The 23,359-nt window shown below is 37.0% G+C and overlaps 1 pseudogene; it reads right to left on the bottom strand.

Moving 5' to 3' along the window:
- The window catches only part of LOC146954532 (protein SMAX1-LIKE 3-like), an 80,520-nt pseudogene that overhangs the window by 10,364 nt on the left and 46,797 nt on the right, over nucleotides 1-23,359 (bottom strand).

The raw sequence follows: 23,359 nt of genomic DNA on the forward strand, positions 1-23,359 counted from the left end.
ACCTAGAGAGAGCGGTCATCATTCCGTTGAGCGTTTGGATGCACTTCTTGGAGTGGGGTGTTGGAAGCTCAGTAAATGCGCAACATTTATCTGGGTTCGCTTCAATTCCTCTTTCTGTTAGATAGAAACCAAGGAACTTACCCGCTTGGACTCCAAAGGTGCATTTTTCTGGGTTGAGTCGCATGTTGTACTTCCGAGTTTGTTCGAACACTCTTCTGAGATGGGCGGCATGATCCACCTCTTGTTGGGATTTTACGATCATGTCGTCCATGTATACCTCGAGAATGTCGCCCAGAAGTGTCTTGTCATAAACTTTGTTCATCATACGTTGATAAGTGGCCCCCGCATTTCATAGACCGAAAGGCATTACATTGTAGTAATAGTTCCCTGATTCAGTCATGAAGGCTGTTTTCATTTTATCTTCTTCACCCATGGGTATTTGATTGTACCCGGAATAGGCGTCCATGAAGGATAAAAGTTTATAGCCGAAGGAATTATCTACGAGTTTATCGATGTTAGGAAGAGGATATGCGTCATTAGGGCAGGCCCTATTGAGATCGGTATAGTCAACACACATACGCCATTTTCCAATAGATTTTTTGACAAGTACAACATTGGAGAGTCAGGTAGTGTATTTGGCCTTAGAAATAAAGTTTGCATCTAGGAGGTCTTTTACAGCTTTCTCTGCAGCCTCTAATTTTTCAGGAGACTGCTTTCTACGCCGCTGAGCTACAACGCTAACTCCGGGATCTACTGTCAGCTGGTGAAGAGAGACGCTAGAGTCGATTTCGTGCATGTCGGCTGCGCTCCAAGCGAATAGGTCAGCGTTCTCCCTGAGGGAGGCGACCAGCTGGTTCTTGACAAGTTCGGGGAGATCCTTGCCAATTTTGAAATTTTTCGAGGGGTCGCTTCCGAAGGGGACCAGCTCGAACTCACCATCAGGAACAGGTCTAAGAAGTTTCGCGTTGAGCGGATCCTTCTTTTCCCGTTTTTCTTCCTTCAGGTCCTCTTTGGTGAACCTGGGGTCAAGTTCGACCAAGTTGGCGTCCAGAGTACTCGCAGCAGCTTTCCCTTTGTCCTCAGCAGGTTTCACCGAAAGAGACCAGTAGCTCCACGTACCCTCATGGTTGAGTAGATGAGTCGTTGAAGCCGTAGAGTTCATCCCCAATGTAGGGAGAAAGGTTTTTCTCCGTTAGTTGGAGAGTTTTGAACAGGCTGGTGTACATGATGTCGCATGAGGCCCCTGTGTCTATTAGGACCCGTCGGACGTCTGTATTAGCCATCGATGCTCGCACGAGCAAAGGAATGGCAGAATTTGAAGCCCCACCAGGTAGTTCAGAGTCGTAGAACGCCAAAGGTGGCCTTCCTCCTCGAAGGGAGGGGGCCATGGCATTGACGCTCATGAGCTCCTCGAATTTCCTCTTCATGCTGCCCATGGAGATGTTCGGCGTTCCTTTTGTGATGATGTTGGCAGTAGGGAACTGCTCCCAGGTGCATGAGTAGAGGGTGATTTCCACGTTGTCAGGGAAATCGCCGAGGTGCTCCACGGACATGGCAATGGTCCTTCCAGGCTCAGAACCGTCACCAACGAGTTCGACTGCTTTCCTTTCTGCTTCAGGATTTTTCACGTACTGTCTGAGTCGACCTCTCTGGATGAGGAGTTCAATGGCATCCTTCAGATGGATGCAGTCATCGGTGGTGTGTCCGTGACATTTGTGGAACCGACAATATTTTGTTTTGTCGATCCCTTTTCTCTCATGAGATGGAGCCTTAGGCGGCTTGATGCCGACTTCTGCTAGATCGGCTACAACGATCACAGCTAGGATTTTCTCCCTTGACATGGCCAATGGAGTGTACTCGGAGAAATGGCCGCTGGGCCTCTTGCCTTCTCGGGCGGTTTTGCCTTCCTTCTTTTTCTCATGGAAGGGCTTTTTGGAGGATTCAGCAGCAGGTTCCTCCTTCCGGACCTTGTTAAGGCTGTCTGCGTACAAGGCCTTTTCGTAGGCAATGTAGATCTTGGCGATCGCTAGAAACTCGTTGAGAGTCCTTGGGCGATCTAAGAGGACAGCTTTCTTCACATCTGTCTCTTTGCACAGACCTTTGGCGATGAGGTACAAATTCATTGTCTCGTTGGCACCTCTGACCTGGACGGCTTCTTTGTTGAACCTCTCGATTTAGTCTCGGAGAGGTTCGCTTCTTCCTTGGACGATGGCTTCGAGGGAAGCAACCGTTTTTGGTTGCGTCCTTGACACAGTGAAATGGGTGGTGAACTCATTGTAGAGGTCGCTCCAAGAGTCGATGGAGTTTCTCCTCAAGTTCTTGAACCACGTGACCGCTCCTTGTCTCAGCGTGGTGACGAAGAGCTTACACATGACAGCGCCCCGCACCGATCTGTAGGTGAGAACTGCTTCGATGTTCTCGATGTGCTCATCCGGATCGGTAGTCCCGTTGTATGAGTCCATTTGCGGCGGCTTTTCCAGTCCGCGAGCTATGGGAGCTTCCCGGATATGCCATGTGAATGGACCGTAAGCGTTGTGGTCCGTTCGGGTATCGCGAGTGTCCCCTGAACTAGAAGGCGACCATGAACGCCCGTTGCGCCTGGGCGGAGATCTCCCGGGAGGGTCCGGCGTGGAGGGGATCTCCTCGATGAGGCCCGTCTTGGAGGAGATCTTCTGGGTGGAGACCTCCTTGGAGGAGATCTCCTAGGTGGAGACCGTCGGGGAGACCTCCTAGTTGACCTCCTGGTGTAGGATGGAGATCCGATGCTCACCAAATGTCGGGGGGATCTGGAAAGTGACCGACTGGGGTTCTCTCCTCGTCTGTTACATATTGGGGAGAGAGATCGCCTGGCTGGGACGGTTGGACGTGCTTGCTCAAGATCCATCAGTCGGCGGTTCTGTTCCTCGATTAACGACGTATGTCGTTGAACCGTGCGGATCAGGTTACCAATGAGTACGCCGGTTGTTGCATCTTCTGGTGTCTCTGTAGGACGGCTGGGACCCTGCAGAGGCCTTTGCTGGAGAGGAACTATTTGAGTTGGTTCCTCCCTGGGTGTATCCACAGGTGAAGGTGAGGATGTCATGCCATCCTATTGAGGAATGCGCACTTCATTTCGTAACTGGAATTTGGCACCGTTTGCAGCCATGGTATTTTTATGGAAAGCTTTGGTTTTTAGGGATAAAAACGGGGGAGCTTATATAGTTCCCACAGACGGCGCCACTGATCGTACCTGATCAGAAGGTGACTGTCGGTGCTTTGAATGTGATGGTTGTGACGGTGGTGGAATACGTCAGAATGCTTCTTGGAGCGGATGGGGGGTGCGCACCTGTAGGCACTCCGACGCTCAAGTCAGTAGAGATCAGAGAGTGAGGGTTTTAGAGGAAGAAAGAGTTATACCTTGGGGACTGCATTGAGTCCCCTATTTATAGAGGTGGAAGGCTGCAGAGCCGTTGAGGAGGCACACCTGGCTCTGGCGGTTACGAAATCGTGGGAAGTGTAACCGCCAGAGAGTTTATTGTGGGAACGTGTAGAATGTGCAAAGAGACGTTGGGGTTCGTTTGAACCGATCTCGTATGCTTCGTGCACCCCCTCGCCGAGAGGGGGTATGTCGTGACCAATAATGCCAAACGTGGAGTTTGGGCTTTGAAAGATATTGGGCCTAAGTTAATGGGCCAAGAATCATTTTGGCCGATCCAGAACACTAACACTTTAGTACCCCTAAAGCTATATGACATTTTGATTACAATTTATATGGAGTTTGAATGATTGAAATCAGACAAGAGAAGAAGAGAGGGAGAAATTATCTTTAACAAGATAAGAGAGAATTGATTTACACTTCAAGAGACAATTTGAAATCTTAGTGATGATAAATTCAGATGCTAAAGCTTCAAAACAATCTTAAGTTGTTTTTCTTGTATGCTTTGCAATGGTGCAAGTTATGTTTAGCCTTTCACTTCTATTTATAGAGTTATTTGGCTCTTGTAGCCGTTGGAGGGTGACCAATGGTGTTATGTCATGTGTCTTGGGCCCCACTGACTTTTACATGAAAATCTGGGTAAACATTATGACCATCAGAATGTTGTTGTGTTCTTCATCAGAATCTTGATGTTCATCATAACATTCATATGGGTTCATCATTTATGAGTGTATGATGAGTTTCTGGGTTTATCCAATGTGTGCCTTATGATTTTCTGGGCATTATTCATGTGTTGTGACTTTTGCACAAACATCAGAAAGTTGCTTGGATAAAGTTATTCCAGATCTGCATTCGATTGTTTGCAGGAGAGAGAATAGTGGTTCTGCATCTTCAGACCCATGCTTTGAGGAGATTTGCATGATAATGTACAATACCATATTTCATACGTGTCCATCTCTGATTGATTAGGACAAAATCTTCACTTTTCCTTTGCATTTTAACTTTTCACCTACTGTATTGTTCACAGTACAAAGCATGTGCGTAGTTGAACATTCTGACATCAGAATGTTCCATTTGTTTCTCTTAGGATGATTTGCAAGACTTGTATATCTGGAGTAATCATCCTAATAGTGAAAACAGAACTGAAGTTCAGTGATTGCAACATCTAGGATGATATTCTTATTGGAATATTCCTAGTACTTCAATGTTCATAGTCTTAAATGAATATTGAATATCCTTTTTGACATTAACTTTGTAAATGCATCTATTGCTTGATTGATCCATGCAAATGTACTTTCTTGGACATTTATTCATGTCACATGTGACTTGCATGTTCTTGATAATGTTCTTGAGATTCTTGGCTTGTATAAGTACAACCTTCTGAACTCTGCTTGAACATTTTGATCAACTCACTGAGCAACATTCTGAACTATCTTTCTGACCTCAGAGTTAGTTCATAAAACCACATTGATTTCTTGAATCTTGGTATAATTTAAACTTTGTTCCTGTCTTAGTAAAACACTCAAGAGCACAAGTTAAATACCAAGAAATTAATCAAAGTCCATTAATTCATTAATCATTAAGGTTTATTATATTTAAAATTAATTAGGGATTTTGCCTCAACAGAAATGATGATCTAGCATGTCGTTGTGATTATGGGTATATGATTATCTTTGAATTCGCGAAGTTATCATGTGAACTCTATGTTTCAAATGTGTTGTTGTAGTGTTCTTGAGTTTTATGTGAAATTGGTGAAATTCATGAAAGTCATCGCTAGATTTTTTTATAAGCTTTAAAGTTGTTATGCTGATATTGAAGAAGAGAAAATGTTGTTGTTGTTACTATGTTTGAATAGAATTGCCATGTTAGAATTGGAATAGGATGGTATATTTTAGAACAAATGAGAAACATGATGGTTCATGTTAAATATGAGTAGAATAAAGTTGTTTGAGAGGAAATTAATGTATGATTGATTAGATAACATTAGTATGAAGATTTGGGTTGATTTTGGTGATATTTTGATCGAAAAATGGATTCGGTGTTTCCACGGCAAAAACACAGAAAAACTGCATTGTCCCTACCTATGGAAAACGCACGACCGTGCACCCCATAAGCACAAACATTGCATTTTCTGTTATTTTGTTGTATGTGTGATTTTAAAAAACACATGATCGTGCGTCCAAAACGCACGCACGACCATTTAACAAGTTTGACATAAGAGGGTATGCACTTGATTGTGCATAACTCATGATTCATATCTCTTTCCTTAATGAAATTCTTGAACTTCAAAAGTAACTTCTTATTATTCTTTCATGACTCACATACATATCTTGGAAACTCACATAATTGCATAATATAAATCATACAGGATCCTTGACCCTCATACCATTAACTCATTTCCTCGTTCTAAGAACAATAAACTTGAATCTTCAAAACATCATATCCGGTTACAATCACATATTGTTGCCTTCTCCTGCATGACACTTCTTCTTTTAATACCGGCTTCACACTTGATAATTCAATCATTACTTTGAGTCACAAGAAGGAACCTTTCGACCCTTACATGTATTTCTCTTATCATAGCACATACTCTTACATACCTCTTTCTTATCATACGTAGAGAAAGACACATTCCTTATACCCTTCACTATCCATATCGGTCTCCTTACCTATTTAACATTTCGAGAACTTCTCGCTTGTCCTATAATGCTTCTAACGAAGGTTCTTACTATTACATTCCATGTTCCATGATTACTGTCTGAAACTTTATCTACTAACTTTTGTTACGCCACTCTGATTCCAACCAGTTGACCTTAATTAATACTCTAATCCATTCAGACGACTGAACTTCACATTCTTTTTCCCATATGAGCATCATCTTCTTGAGTCTTTTTCAAAACCTTTCATGTGACAACCATTGCCATAAACATGCACCTCACAATACCTTGCAAGATTGAATCTCACGGTAGACTCGTCGCATTACCATATTATTGTACTTGGGGATAGACCTTATATTCTCACTGGTTGGGTTTACCTTATGACATATACTTATCATACTTAACTCATTTTCGAGTACATCTCGATTTCCCATAAGGGACTCATCATAAATTCATACATACTTTTCTCAATCTTGCTTCATCGCATCCTTGTATTCTCACATACTATGTTTTGCATAATCAACTAATGCTTGCTCGTTAATTTTTTTCTTTAAGAAAACATTGTAATATATCACACGGGTCATTGGCGTTGACGATTTCTCTTTATATAAAAACGTAATAAGTTTGGCCCCAGTCGTTGCTCTAAAATCGCGGAATAAGTTGACAATACAACTGTTTCATCCAACCTTAGTTCCGGTGAGTTTAGCCCACTCTACGTGAGTCGTAACAACCGGTACCTACAAAAAATTTCTTTTAAATTCAAGAATGCCATTTCCAATCACCCATATGTATGTATTCATTTTCAAAATTTTGGCAAACTATAGAATTCATTATCATAACGAGCCTTAGCAAGTCAATCAAGCAAAAACCTAGGTCCGAGGGGTACTCAAAACTTCATGAAATCCGTGAAACTCATGTCCTCATATAAATCTTTACCATTAACCTTCCATCTCACGACTTTGCATTCACTTTATCCGTTCCATAAACCGAAACCTTAAAACTCCTGACCCAAGCTCTTCGCTAGCTCTTGCCACATGTCATTAACTTCCAATGTTACCTCAAATCGGATTGTTTCCGTTAATACTTGTCCATGCATTTTCTTCCTTAGAAATCATAGGGGGCGATGTGCATTCGATTCTTGATGTTGTAAAGAGTGTTTGTTGCATAATAGATTGTGAAAACAACCCCCAATAGCTACTACTGACCCTGGAGACGAAATGACAATTTTTGGAAAAACTGAAAATTTTCACCCCAGGTTCGCTATTAGCAAAGTTCTCTGGAGTAATTTCGCTATTAGCGAAATTTACGCTATTGGCGTATTTTCTTCAACTCAGTTTTTCTAAAAATCGTATTTTACATAAAAATATTACTTCCTCAAGTACTCTAGTGCACATCACTCCTTCCAATCATCTTAAAAACATTTCTATAACTTTTGCATGGCAAGCATTAACATCAATCGATTCAATTCACGGCACATTAGAAACTAATATCTTGTTCATCATAACTCTGCACCACTTTAACTTCTTACTTCATACCTCATGCATATACATCTGTGACTTCCTTATAAATACCGAAACGTCTATACTCTTGATCCTGACTCATTATGGACTCTTAACACACTAATTTCCAAAGCTACCTTAAACCGTATCGGTTTCGTTGATAGTTGCCAATGCCTTTTTCCTTGAAAATACTAAGGTATGATATGCATTCATTACTTGATGTCATAGAAGATTTTCGTCACATAAAAGATTATTGTGAAGACATCTCCCCAATAGTCATTGCAAACCATAGGAACGAACTGGTAGGTTTCATAAAAAAAACGGGAAGTTTCGTTCCAGATTCGCTATTGGTGAGCTTCTCCAACTCTATTTTCAGAAAACATTCTTCGCATGAAATTTATATTCTCAAGTATAAAATGCACATCATTATCTCCTATCATCGTGAAATATTCTATAACATATGCATGGCAACATCAACCTTTTTCGATACAATTCTTGGCACGTCGGAAATCAATGCCTCGATCTTGATAACAAAAATCTTTCTCTTAAATCCTTATCTTGTGATCTTGTTTTGACATTCCAGAATATCATAAACCCGTTCCAACAACAAATCTTACCGAACTTTCGGTCATACTTATATATACATATATCCAACTTCTTCACTTACGGGTACATAAAGTATCACTATCATCTTACCCAACGTTGTCGGAACGTCCTGTCTTAACATTGCCTTACATTCCCGGAGGATTCACACTTATACTTGCTTAGTTCACCGGCCACTTACTGGCACAATCAACCCCTTACTATTACTCACTCCGAGTTATTACTTATGAGTTCACACTTTCCAATGCTTCTTCATCACATACTTCATTCCTCCTGGGTCCTATTCAGCTCTCAGGCATCCATTCTAATCGTTGAATGCTAAATTGAGTTGATCAGGCTCAACTAACATCAACAACTAAAACATTTACCCGGAACCCAATGGTTTCACTACTTTAGTTGTAACTTAATGACCCAAGGCACGGTCTGAATCGACCTGCTCTGATACCAATTGTAACACCCATACCAGACGTATCTAGAAAGTCTAGCACGTGCATTAAATTTAGTACTGGATACATTAAAATATACAACATTAAATACTTACGAATGAATATTTATACAACAAAATGCGTTCATACGTAAATCGCATAAACATCTCAACCATACATATATATAATTTCATCCTTGGAATCCAAAGCATCCCGCAGCGATACGAACGCACACTTGCTGAAACATCCATCCGACTTCAAGCTTGCATAACCATCTGCTTATCTGAAACAAATAAGGATTGGGATGAGACATAATGTCTCAATGAGTTCCCCTAAATCCTAGGCTATAGGCAACCTCAAGGTGAAACCTACGGTCACCATGTGTCTACATTACAACCTGACGGTTGATTATACGTGTGTGGGGACTTGCATACTTAGACGGTAGTGCATACTAGAGCCGTCATAGTCTTATCTCACTTGTTATAGGCTTCTCTTCCTATATGTGTCATGGCGGTCAAGGGGGGAATCTAGGACCGCATTGCCAGGAATACACTACGTATCGAGGCCTAAACATATCATAAACATGGCACGATTCTAAACCGGACGATTAGGGGAACCTAAGATCGTCACCGGTATCATATTCTTTACTTGCTCTATTCCATAACTTGCACTTGTCTTATAGCATCTAATGCTCTTGTTCTAAACCATAATCGTGCATGGAATCTTTCTACATATCATAACATAATCATATTCATATCATGCATAAACATATCTAAGTTCATTCATTATGTTAGCGTTGAACATACAAACATTATCTTGATTCATTTTACGGATAGTCCCGGGTGGAGTAACCCCGAGAACAATCCCATACATGACCGATGTACGTACATCGGACTCCCTCGGTGTCGTGCGGGTCCCTTGCGGCTTGAACCATTCCCCTTAGGTCGAGAACCTCCCGTATCCCCCTGGCGTGGATAACAAGAGACACGAGCACCTACGTCTTGTTACTCAGTGACATGTGGGTCCCTTACGGCTTGAACCATTCCCATCATGAGAACCCCTTGTATCCCCCTGATGTGGATAACAAGAGACATGCCACCTACACTTAATAGTCATGGTCTTGTCATACACGTAAGCTAAACATATACATACTTGATCATAAGCGAAGAGAATACACTTCGCGTCTTATCATTCTAAGGATTCATATCCTATACTTGCCATACTTATCATTCATGCTATTTTTCTAGTTCTCAACACTATGTCGAGGCTCTACATTCATTCCCTTTCTTAATTCATTGCTACCCGAGTAATATCGGCTTAAACTCTCTTGATTCACTCTTGCCATTCTTATTAAGTTTGCCATGATTTTCATTTCAAGAATCGTTTGATGTTATGTGCATTGCCTAGATGTTGTTTTGAAGTTATAAAGTTATAAAACGTTGAAAGAAAAGCTTCGGAATGCACCACGAACCCTGAACTGGTCCAACAGGCCAAAGCAAGTTGGCCAAGTCCAGAGAGCTGCGCTAATAGCTCAGCTGGGGCGTGGCTCATCCTGAGAATTTCGCTATTAGCGTAGATTTCGCTAATAGCGTGGCTCTTCGGATCTGAGGTACAAAATTTCCAGTTTTGACCCAAAACTTGTCCAGTTTAATCCTGCAATGCACCATAATCATCCAGCAACATATATATACATTTATAAACATATTTCATGGCAAACTAACATGTAATTGACAAGAATTTATCAAATGTACATTAAGGTTTAAAACCTCTCATAAACATAAATCACTACTTTCTAACATGAATTTACACAACCAAGGGAAGGTAAACTATCTATGGAACTCACCTAATCATGTTTTCTTGCTTTCCTTCAAGATCCAAGCTCAAACCCTAGATTCCTCTTCATTCTTGATCCACCTCAAACCCTAGATTCCTCTTGTTTCTTGCTTGCTAAGCCATGCTTGATCATGTATTAAAGAAGTTTGGATGACTTAGAGAGGAGAGGGAGGCGAAATTCTTAGAGAGAAGGGGGAGAGAAAGGTTTTTCCAAAACCTAGAGAGAGAAGTGAAATGGGAAAATGAATATTTTGGTGCCAAAACCACTTATATACTCCCTTGCGCGCAAATACTTAAATGCCCTTTGTCTCAGACGTGTTTACCTGACACTGATACACAAGTCCATATTTAACTGATACCACATAATATTAGCTTCCCTAGTACTTAACATTTTTGTCATACTTGCTTTCCATGAATCTTAGTCCTCTGATACATTTATCAGATAAAATTTCCATTAGCTGACGAGCGGGATGTTACAAAATACATGTTGGAGAATTTGATTTTCACCAAGATTGACAAAATATTTTTTAAGCTGTGTTTTCGGCTCATCCAACTTTTCAGTAGGATTTTAAAAAACCTTAATCCTCCTCTTCAAAGCTTCGCATCGGATATGAGTTTCAACTTTTCCATCTTGAGACATGATTCACTTGACATAAGTAGATACATGATCAAATGACATTATAAAATGAATTGAAAGAGACAATAAAATGTGGATTAACCAGATACATATATTTATATAAAATATGGCACAATAAAATCCATATAAACTGTCAGTGCTTTGTCCACCACATTAAAGACATATATTTATATAATTTATATAATGTTAGTTATAAATTGACCACAAAAAATTGGACTTGCATTATCGACCACAAAAGAATATGATTGTGTATAATCGACCAAAAAAGTATTAACACTTTTTCAACAAAATAGTGTCAAGGCCTATCTAGTGCAAATGCATCTTCATCTTCTTCAAGACTTCAAATTCTTCCATTTCTTCATTTTTAGTGTCACACAAAATTGAACTGACTTGATTTGATTCCTTTTTTGGCGGTTTCTCTCCTTTTTCAACATCCATGAGGTTTCCAAACCAATATTGCCTATCCAAATAAGCATATTCCCATGTCTCAGCCTCTTGTTTCTTGTGTAGCTTCCACTCAGTACACGTTGGAGGTATTGGACATCCATATTTCAAAATAACATGAACAAAGTGTTTGTGGATTAGGTCAAGACACGTGCTGTGGTTGTTTGGGAAAAGTGGTGGACCACCTCTGATTGGAAAAAAGTTTCAGATATGCGTGAAAATTTCAGGAACGACAGTTAAATATCGTTGAGTACTAAACGACATTTAACTGTATCTAAAAAAACAGGAAGCATTAAGAAAAAAATTCATAAGCAAATTATGATAAAATATCATTGGATCCGGGCTGGAGGTCCAAATTGCCCTTGTAATTTGATATTCTTTTTTTTTTTGGTCATCCAACAGCCTAGTGACATATAAGGCGCTAACATGGCAGGGAATCTTGCCACGTGATTGTTACCACGTGGATTTTTTTTATGATGTGGCATTTTTTTGTCTCAACTTTTTTTCTAACACAAATATAAACCGATTTTTCTTGTAGACATAAAGTTCAGAAAAGTGATATGGAGTCGAATTTTATTGTGATGATTTGTCATAAAATTTTGATTTTATGTGGGAGGAGTTATTTTAATATCTTAAATATGCTTACTAAAAAACATGAAAGAATTTGACTTCTAGGTCACTTCTAGGAACTTTGAAGAAAAAAAATGTATAATTTTTCTTTATGTCATGCACTCAATTAATGCTAGCAGTAAAAAAAATATTTTGATACAAAAAAATGTCATGTGATAAAAAAAATCCACATGGCAACACCTCAAGGACCTCCTTTGTGACTAGGCTGTTGGAGGATTAAAATAAATAAAAACATTACCTAATTGGGAAATGATTATTACCACAAAAAGTTGATTCACGAGTCAATAATAAACCATTGATTTCAATTCTCTCACTGTCTGATTTCTGCCAAAAAGCAAGTAATTGCATTATCATTAACTCATATGCATACACCTAAGAACTTTCGTGGATCCTGTGGAAATTCTTCGTATTATATGGTTGTGCCCTATCAAATTACAAGGATAAAACCTGTGTTTTTTTACCGGGACTATTTCCAAATATCGCGTATATTACATGGGTTATTTAAAAAATTAGTCAATATAATATAATATAATATAATAATAGAGTACAAATCAAACAAACTAACACTTTATAATTATTATTTAAAAAATACAAAATATATATATTAGTGCACAACAACCTCACTGTTAGGGGTGGTAGCATATGCTAGGTCAAGGCCAGACCAGTTAGTTTTGTCCTTTTGAAATAGGGAAGACTAGGTTATTTTTCCTGAACATGTTAAAATGAAACTTCATTAATGGTAATCCTTTCAGCACGAGTCGTACCAGAAGAGATTACAAAGATATATAGAAAGTCATTAAAATGTCTGAGAAAACAAAAACAAGAATAGAAAATGAGCTAGGAGACTAATACTAAGCATTGGCGAGGATAAAACCTCCAATAATGATATCAAAAGCAACGCATTTTGATTTTAGTCACCAAATACACCGAAGCTTAATCTTCTCGCGTAAAGTCTACAAATTTTCTCCCTTATGGTGAAAAATATGATCATTGTGCTCTTTCCAAATAATCCAAACCGTACAAAGCCAAACAATATTCAATAAAATCCGATCCCTTTTCAAAAAACCATAAAACGCACCAAAATGCAAACGATGATCATAAATAAAACCGTGGCCTGTTGTTGTAACACCTAGCCAATTTGCCCCCAATTACCATAACCTGCCATAAAATTCACATTTGACAAATAAATGCTCCCTATCTTCATTCAAACACACCTTCATGAGCAAAGACTAACATTTTTATTAATAACTCTTGTACGACAAAGGTTATCTTTTGTTGGAATGTGGTCATGTAGCATCTGTCAAGCAAACAGAGAAACTTTAAGAGGAACATCTTTAAACCATACATTGAAATTATTGTCGGTAGTAACATTATTATCTATAAAGCTAAAGAAATCATACACACAACAAACAATGTAGCATTTGGATGCATGTAAGGAAGAAGATGAAGATGTTCATATGGTTCATGAATTTATTTATTTTTATTAAAAAATATTTTATAAAATAAAGTTATTAATAAAATTAATATTTTCATGTTTTTTTAATAGAAAAATGAACAAAAGGATTAACTTGTGCGCTTTTTAATAGATAAATGAGCTAAATGGGACAACATAAAAGATAAAGACATAAATGACCTTTAGTGCAATTTTGCCTAAATATTAAAAGAAAGTTTAATCGCAATGAATAAGTCTCCATCAATCGCGTATGCTCAACCGTAATAAAGAGTGTGAACCGTAGATAACTCTTATGACTTTCATTCACGTTAAACAAAGGCGATTTAAACCAAAACTTAATCCCCAAAGGTCTGTATATTTTCTCGTCTCTTACTTTTATAAATTGTAATCTAAACATTACTTTGCCTAATTTTGCTTCTCATCAAATGCATGTTCCATTATATCCATTTGATTTTTGTGATTCTCTCTAATTAGGAAAACTTTCTTCATCTCAATAATAATCATAATGTTAAATAATTTTGCAGTTAAGATAATGGTTCCACCTATACCCAAAAGAGGAAGAAGCAATAATAATGAAGATATGATTAGTGAATTATCTGATTGCATTAACATTCATATTTTATCTTATTTGGATGCCAAAATCGCCGTTCAAACCTGTGTTTTATCTAAGAGATGGGAAGATCTATGGAAAAAAATTCCATCACTTACATTGGATTCAACTCAATTTTCCACTTCATATAAGTTATCCACATTCCTTTCTAGGTTTTCCGATCTTCGTGATGTTTCAATTGCACTACGCACTCTTGATTTTAAGCTTGTTACTCGTAGCAACGAGGACTGCCAGTCAATCCTGTCTTCAATGCCTTCGTTTCAAACACTAACGTCACTTAAGCTTGCTGTTAATATACGCCCTTGGGATTCTCTCAAAACATTGTTTCAGGACTATTTGAAATTTCCAGCATTGGTTAATTTGGAACTAACTAATTTGATGTTTAGAGATGGTGAAAATGTCGGTTATGTTGAGCCTTTTTCGGTCTTCAAAAAGTTGAATACTTTGATCCTCCGTGGTTGTGCTACAAAGAATGCAAAGATCCTTATATCAAGTTTGTCTCTTATCAATTTAACTATCGATAATAATCTTCCTGGATTTCCCTACATTGAACTATCTGCTCCGTGTCTTTCTTCCATTACTTTAACCGGTACTCCTGTTGCGATACTATGCGAGAGGAGTCTTGCTTTTGTTAAAGAACTAAATTTTGATACAAATATATCTCCTGTGCGTAGTTCATCGAAGACTCTATTAAACTTGCTTCAACAATTTCCTAACATAGAATCATTGACAGTCTCCGCATGTGCTCTTAAGGTACTTCGACTTTTCAATATTTTGACATTCTAACCCACTTGGGTTGGTCTGGTGGCATTGGCTTGGGATCTGGGAGTGTGCTCCTCCTTGAGGTCTCAGGTTCGATTCTCTCCAGTGCCAATTTAGGTGGGTTAATTTAGCTTCTTCAAAAAATTGGGTGGGTTAATTTAGCTTCTTCAAAAAAAATTATTTTGACATTCTTCTTCTTAAGATGCTTTTTGTCTCTAAAGTTTGTCAAAAAATCAATTGACTTGCATTTATCTTTCTCACCCCATATTGCTTAGGTTGTCTCCCTTAATCCTGATTGGTGGAAGCATAAGTTACTTTCCTTGCATCACTTAAAGAAACTAAAAGTGAAAATGGAACCATCTATTACCTTTCCTAATGGAATTGTTGACATCTTGCTGTAAAACTAGCCGTCGGCAGAAGTTGACATGATAGATGCGGGACGTCACTGAAACTTATGCAGGTGCGAGGTAGTTATTTAAAAGATTTGTAGTCTTTGTTCTTGTTGAAAAGTTCATCCCATCCGATTATTATTATGTTTAGTTTGATCATGTGATTTACCAAGGTGATAACTCGTCCGTGACAGTTTATGAAGAATAAGGGAATTACCTAAGATGTATTTTGAGCCCGTTTGGATTGACTTATTTTTGAGCTTATGCAAATAAACAAGCTATTAGGTATTATTCATAATCTTGTCAAGGTCGGTTATGAGAAAACATCCTATGAAGATTCGTTAGTGATAATTTATGAAACAACATAAAAGTTTATTTATTGGCATTAGTTTTTTTTCGTAAGCTCAAAACTAAGTCGATCCAAACGGGCTCTTAGTTTCTTCACGCCTAGGCTAATAATTTCTCTATTTTCTTGAGATATTTTCGTCTTCATAATTTTTTCTACTGAAATCAAGAAAGAAATTCTTACGTTCACTTCTCTGTATGATCTTCCTTTTCTTAGATTTTCATAATTCTGTTTTGGGCACTCAAACATGTCTTCCCTGTATTGTGAAGTCTATAAAAGACTTGTTAGCTGAGTGATGGCTTAATATATACCTCATTTAACAATTCTTTGATGATTAGCTTTTACCATTTCAAAGCCTGATATGGCCCACCCATAGTCCAAATTTGAAAAATCTCCGTTTAAGTGTGTTGTTTTTGGATTTCCAAACTGTTGTATTTGGATTTCCAAATTCTATTATCTACCGAAGTTGTTACTAGGTTGAGTCACGACCAGGTCGCTCTCTTTAAGACGTTTCGTGGCACTACCCAAAATTGTGCAAGGTAGACTATCAACCACGCCGCCTCCAGAATAAAACAAGCCCAACTACAACTGTTCGATTAACTACCGCACTGTAGAAAATCGTTCGAGAATTACACCGTCAAATATGGTACTAAGACCACTCTTTAATACTGAAACCACTTTAATATGGTATTATTACCACTCTATTATGGTGCTAAGACCACTCAAATATGGTGTTTCCACCATTCTAACCTTTAAGTTCTCCAAACTAACAATATGGTACTATGACCACTCAAATATGGTGTTACCACCATTTCTCCTCAAATAGAAAAATATTGTTATAATATTTATATACCGTTAAGATCATTCTTAATTCCGACGGGACATTGTTTATTCCAAATAGGGACTATGATCTTAAAAATACTCTTTATTCCGAAGGGACATATATTATCGAAGGGACTATGAACTTAAGACCATTCTTAATTCCGAAGGGGACATTAAACCGAAAAGGGACTATGGTCTTAAGAACACTCTTAATTCCGAAGGGACAGAAAGGAGTAGAAAAAGGAGAATGACTTCTCAAACAAGTCGAAGGAGGGAGAAGAGATGAAAGACTCGTCAACACAAGTCAAAAAAGGGAGAAGAGAGAAAGAGTTCCCGACAATTCAATGAAACTCTTTGGTGTGTGGAATGCACTGTATGAGCTCTCTATTTATAGAGAAAATTCACAACTAATAAGTGAGAACCTTTGGGAACAAGTAATATGAGAAACTTTGGGAACAAGTAACATATTACTTTGCGATTAAGTAATTCACATATTAGATCTAGTACAAAAATATCTCAATTGAGTACCAAAATATATTATATTTAGTACAAAAATATTTTAGCAAAACTTTGGGACTAAGAAAGCACTTTCTAATAATGATTAAATTAATTATTTAATTTATCATTTCCAAATAATAAAATATATATCAATATATATTTTTTTCTCTAGTGCTTATGTACCCCCATTAATTAGAGGTACACCCCCACTATATAAACACTACTAATGTGTGTGTTCCATCCGATGTGGGACTTCCACTTTTTTCAATTCACACAACACTAGTTATACCCAACATGGTAATTTGTGTTTAGTCTTTTTACTCAATTTCCACACATGTTCCAACAATCCCCCACTTGAATTTAAAAAAATGGTTTCAGAAATAACGTCAAAAACGTCTCCATAAGATTTGCTAGTAAACAAAGGTGTCGCCTACAACTTGAACCTCTGCATAGCGAGTAAAATTCTGATTAACAAGAGTTGCTTACAGCATTGAACTCTATCTCAGACATAGAACCCACACACAAACCTTTTCATAAGGTGTATTCTAAAAGCTTGTGCGTTTATGGCCTTGCACGTGTATCCCGGTTTAACGAACGCTCTAGGTATTCTGGCCCGAATCCCATAGGAACCGGCCCTTAGTTCCACATTTGTATAGGTGAGTCTATCAAGAGTACTCCTGTAGCTATGTACTCCACTCCAAATACAGTATAGATCTCATTAAGAGTTTCTATTATCTCATCCTTCTGTCACTACAGGAATCATGCTTTCTTACTTTTAATATAGCATGTTCTATCACTTGTGACTTGTTATTACCCATTGAACATATTTCTTGGGATCTCTAGTCATGTAGGTCGGGTTACCATCACTTGTGACCTTTGGGCATTAGTCCCATCCTATTGGATGTGTTTAGGACTTTCTTTTTAGTAATTCCTTTCGTCAAAGGATTGACTAATTCTTTATCAGTACGTACATGATCTACTTTAACCGTTCCTTTTGAGAGTAGCTAGCTCTCTAATCCCTTATGTGTTCATGCCTTAATTATCGTCTCTAACGATTCTCAATTTTTGTAATAGCTGCAGACTATCACAATGATTTAACACTTCTGGAAACGGTTTTATCCACTAAGGGATCTCAATTAGCAAGCATCTTGTCAACTTGTTTCTCCACTAGTTTTCTCTAGTGTTCTCATCTCAAATTCATTCCATAGTGGACCGAGTCAATATCATTTGTTTTAACAAACAACTCCTCTAGTGATGCTCAATGTGCAAACACTAGTCGCTAAATATTCATCTGAAAGATGTTCTATTTTATATCTTGTACCATTTAATATATTACTCCTCATACATAATTTAATCTTAGAGTCATAGTCTTCTTAAGGCACCTCATGACTCTTTCTATAGCATGGCAATGCTTCTCATCCGTCTACTAGTAAACTTGCACAAGAGTTTTACGACATCGGCAATGTCGGGTCTACTACATTCAGTGACATACCTAAGTACTGTCAATGATGCTCACATATTCTGTTTTTCTAACTCCATCTCAAGTGTTCTAATACTTGGATCATAATATATGATTGCAAGTTTACGGTCAAATAATTACATTTCCTTAAGATCTTATTTTAGACCTCACAAAGAATTATCTAACTTACAGACTTTGTTTTCTTGTGTATGAATCGCAAAACTTTCAGGTTGTTTCATATAGATTTCTTCTTCTAGTTCACCATAAAAAGAGGCAACTTTCACATCCATTTGGAGTACTATCGAGTTATGAACGGCGGCTAAAGGGACTAGTACTCTTATGGATATGATTTTCGTGACTGGTGAATGAATGTCGAAGAAGTCTATATTTTTCTCTTTGTCTAAAACCTTTGACTACAAGGAGAGCCTTGTATTCATCAACCGTACCATCAGGTTTTAGTTCCTTTTTCCAAAATCCAAATACAACCGATTGATTTTGCAACTATGATACAAGTCAACCAAGTATCATGTTTTGTTAGACTCTTGAAGATTCATTTCATCGTTTATTGCTTTTTGCCATAATTCAGCATCCAATGAGGATATAACTTCTTTAAGGCTTAATGAATCTTCTTCCAATGTATAAACCAAGTTCATACTCTTTAGCATTTTTAGCTTTCTTACCTCCTTGAGGTTCTATAACATCTCGTATGATGTTTTCATAACTATTTTTAATTACATGAATGTGATTAGATATAGTGCCCCCACTAGTTCTTAATTTTTAGAAGGGAATTTAGTTTACCCCCACTAGTGCCCCCACTATTCTTTAATTTACAGGGGTACTTACTTCATAGAAATCAGCATCTTTTAATTCTATGATCACTTTAACATTTAGGTCCTAAAACCTATATGCTTCGTTATTTATAACATACCTAATGAATACACATTCATAGGCTCTACTAGTGAGTTTAACTCTCTTGGGGTCCTGAAGCCAAATATAGTCCGGACAATCCCAAGTTTAAAAATAAGACAACTTGGATTGTCTTTTCTTCAAAAAAAATCTTAATTAGAATTTTTGTCCTTAGACTTGGGTACTCTATAAATTTCAATTTTCGTTATAAAAATTGAACATTCAAGCATGTCAATTTTATTTTCCAAAATTCACAGTCATCAATAAATATGATAAAAACATCATTTTATCATTTCTAATTTATGTGTCATCAAATTCACACATATCATAATTTATTATGTTTAGAGTTTCATATTCTCTAAATTCTGATTTATATGAATTTTTGGTTCATATATCTTGACTGCAATAAATAAAATTGTCTAATCATATAACTTGGAATTAAGTCCAAGTTACTCAAGTTTAAAATTAAACGCTTGTTCATGAGTCAAATATTAAAATCACACAACTAATAAAATAGAAGGAGAATTTTAATTTTGAACATGCCATCTTTTTCCAACAAGAGTGCATAGCACACAAGTCTCTCTTTAAGTCTGAGTCAACTCAGTCTTATTCAATAGAAATCTGAAATTCAGATTCTTTCTTATTTATATGAAACATTTGGAACAAATTTCTCGTATAATTTCCAGTTCATCGAAAAAACCTTTTCGAATAGGTTCATTCTCTGATTTTTCAATGTTCACATTTTGTACATGCAACAGGGACCAGTTAGATTGTAAATTTGCCTTTCTTGTTTCACACAAATTTACATCAATTCAACAAATTCATTTTTTTATTATAACTGAACCATTCAGTAGCAACTCCAAGAAGTGACGGAAAGCAAAACCGCTTTATAGTCCATAACTAAGTTAATAGTTATTGCATAACAAACCGAGGGACATTTAGTTTTATAAAAAACAAAACTTTATCATTTTCCATTCTTTGTTACTATTTTGTAACAAATGGAAATAAATTATTTTATCTTGTTACTGTTTTGTAACAAAAATTACGCGACGCTCGCATTATGAGCTCCAAACGTTTTTCTCATGTTTTGTAACAATCAAAACTTGTTTGGTTCTATAACTAATAATTTGTTGTAACAAATTATTGTTTCACTATATGGCTCTGATTTCGAAACCATATTTCAAACAAATTCAACGTATTTGAATTTTTAGTGTTGTTATTTAAAACAACAATCACTTCATCGTTTCAGTCAAAAGATGTATTTCCATAGCTTGATTTATCCTTAATATATTTAGGGACAACTTAAGCTTAATAAGTAACTTCTTCGGTAAACATAGTAGATCAAAACGTCTTAAAATTGTTGTTTTTGGATTTCCAAACTGTTGTATTTGGATTTCCAAATTCTATTATCTACCGAAGTTGTTACTAGGTTGAGTCACGACCAGGTCGCTCTCTTTAAGACGTTTCGTGGCACTACCCAAAATTGTGCAAGGTAGACTATCAACCACGCCGCCTCCAGGATAAAACAAGCCCAGCTACAACTGTTCGATTAACTACTGCACTGTAGAAAATCGTTCGAGAATTACACCGTCAAATATGGTACTAAGACCACTCTTTAATACTGAAACCACTTTAATATGGTATTATTACCACTCTATTATGGTGCTAAGACCACTCAAATATGGTGTTTCCACCATTCTAACCTTTAAGTTCTCCAAACTAACAATATAGTACTATGACCACTCAAATATGGTGTTACCACCATTTCTCCTCAAATAGAAAAATATTGTTATAATATTTATATACCGTTAAGATCATTCTTAATTCCGACGGGACATTGTTTATTCCAAATAGGGACTATGATCTTAAAAATACTCTTTATTCCGAAGGGACATATATTATCTAAGGGACTATGAACTTAAGACCATTCTTAATTTCGAAGGGACATTAAACCGAAAAGGGACTATGGTCTTAAGAACACTCTTAATTCCGAAGGGACAGACAGGAGTAGAAAAAGGAGAATGACTTGTCAAACAAGTCGAAGGAGGGAGAAGAGATGAAAGACTCGTCAACACAAGTCAAAAAAGGGAGAAGAGAGAAAGAGTTCCCGACAACTCAATGAAACTCTTTGGTGTGTGGAATGCACTGTATATCAGCTCTCTATTTATAGAGAAAATTCACACCTAATAAGTGAGAACCTTTGGGAACAAGTAATATGAGAAACTTTGGGAACAAGTAACATATTACTTTGCGATTGAGTAATTCACATATTAGATCTAGTACAAAAATATCTCAATTGTGTACCAAAATATATTATATTTAATACAAAAATATTTTAGCAAAACTTGGGGACTAAGAAAGCACTTTCTAATAATGATTTAATTAATTATAATTAAATTAAATTATAATAATTAAATTAAATTATAATTAAATTAATTATTTAATTATTATAATTAATTATTTAATTAATTATAATTAATTATTTAATTTATCATTTCCAAATAATAAAATATATCAATATATATTTTTTTCTCTAGTGCTTATGTACCCCCATTAATTTGAGGTACACCCCCACTATATAAACACTACTAATGTGTGTGTTCCATCCGATGTGGGACTTCCACTTTTTTCAATCCACACAACACTAGTTCTACCCAACATGGTAATTTGTGTTTAGTCTTTTTACTCAATTTCCACACATGTTCCAACAAAGTGTTTATGTGTGTTATCGATGCATCTTGAATGACAGTTACGACGTGCTGCAGGTGTTGAAATATGCAGAAGAGTGACTCTATTGGTGTTGGAACACTGCAGGAGCTAAATGAAGAAAGGATTTAGCAGTTGATTAGCGACTAGTTGGCGTTATTGATTTGCCCGGCTATGTTAGTTCTTTTCATTTTCATGTAGATTTAGTTTGGTCTAATCAATTTTTAGTACTTAATCAATGGAGTGTGGTATGCATGTTCTTTTTTCCTTTGACCTTTTGAAACTTTACACGTTACAAATTTAGTTTATACAGTGACCAAATTCTGCATTTTTAATACATAAAAAATTCAATCATAATAAGAAGGTTGTAAAATGCACATAGCATTCCCCCACCAAGTGTTTACATGTGCAACAATAAGAAAAAGTGTACAATATTTAAAGAAAAAATATAAGCATGATCTAAACTTAACATGTTAATTCATTTTTCTTTCTTTCATGTCACAGTTCTTGCGTTTTAAAGTTAATTTGTTTATCAATTAACTCTAGGATCCCTAAATCTCCGGGTAAATGCACATTTGTGCATCAACTTCCATGGCTATGTTGAGATCGAAAGAGAAGCTTAATGTTTTCTCCTCCGACGTATCAACATCGTCTTTCCCTATGTTTTCAGAATATGCAGAAGTTTTTTCAGAACTGAAAATGACAATAGCATCCTTGTCATTATTTTCATTGATGACATTCTGGTTTATTCTAAGAATCCGCAAGAGCATGCTCAACATCTAAGGATAGTGTTGGATATCCTCCGGGAGAAGCAATTGTTCGCAAAGTTCAGTAAGTGCGAATTTTGGTTATCGGAAGTTAAATTCTTGGGCCACGTTATTTCTCAGGGTGGTGTAGCAGTTGATCAATCAAAGGTTGAGGCTGTTCAAAATTAGGCAAGGCCGAAGAATGTTTCGGAAGTTCGAAGCTTTTTGGGACTAGCAGGTTATTACCGACGTTTCATCATGAAGTTTTCTCAAATCGATTTGCCTTTAACTCGACTCACAAGGAAAGAGGTACCTTTCGTGTGGGATGAGGAATGTGAAAGGATTTTTAGGACCCTGAAGAAGAAGCTGACTCAAGCTCCTGTTTTGACGATTCCAAATCCGGAAAAGAAATATGTGGTTTTTTGTGACGCATCGTCTAAGGGACTCGGTGGGGTACTCATGCAAGAAAACAATGTGGTAGCTTATGCATCTAGACAACTCAAAACATATGAAGCAAGC

The sequence above is a fragment of the Medicago sativa genome, chromosome 1 (assembly GCF_051527215.1).
Source record: "Medicago sativa cultivar Bolivia chromosome 1, Bolivia_mono, whole genome shotgun sequence".
Taxonomy (NCBI): domain Eukaryota; kingdom Viridiplantae; phylum Streptophyta; class Magnoliopsida; order Fabales; family Fabaceae; genus Medicago; species Medicago sativa.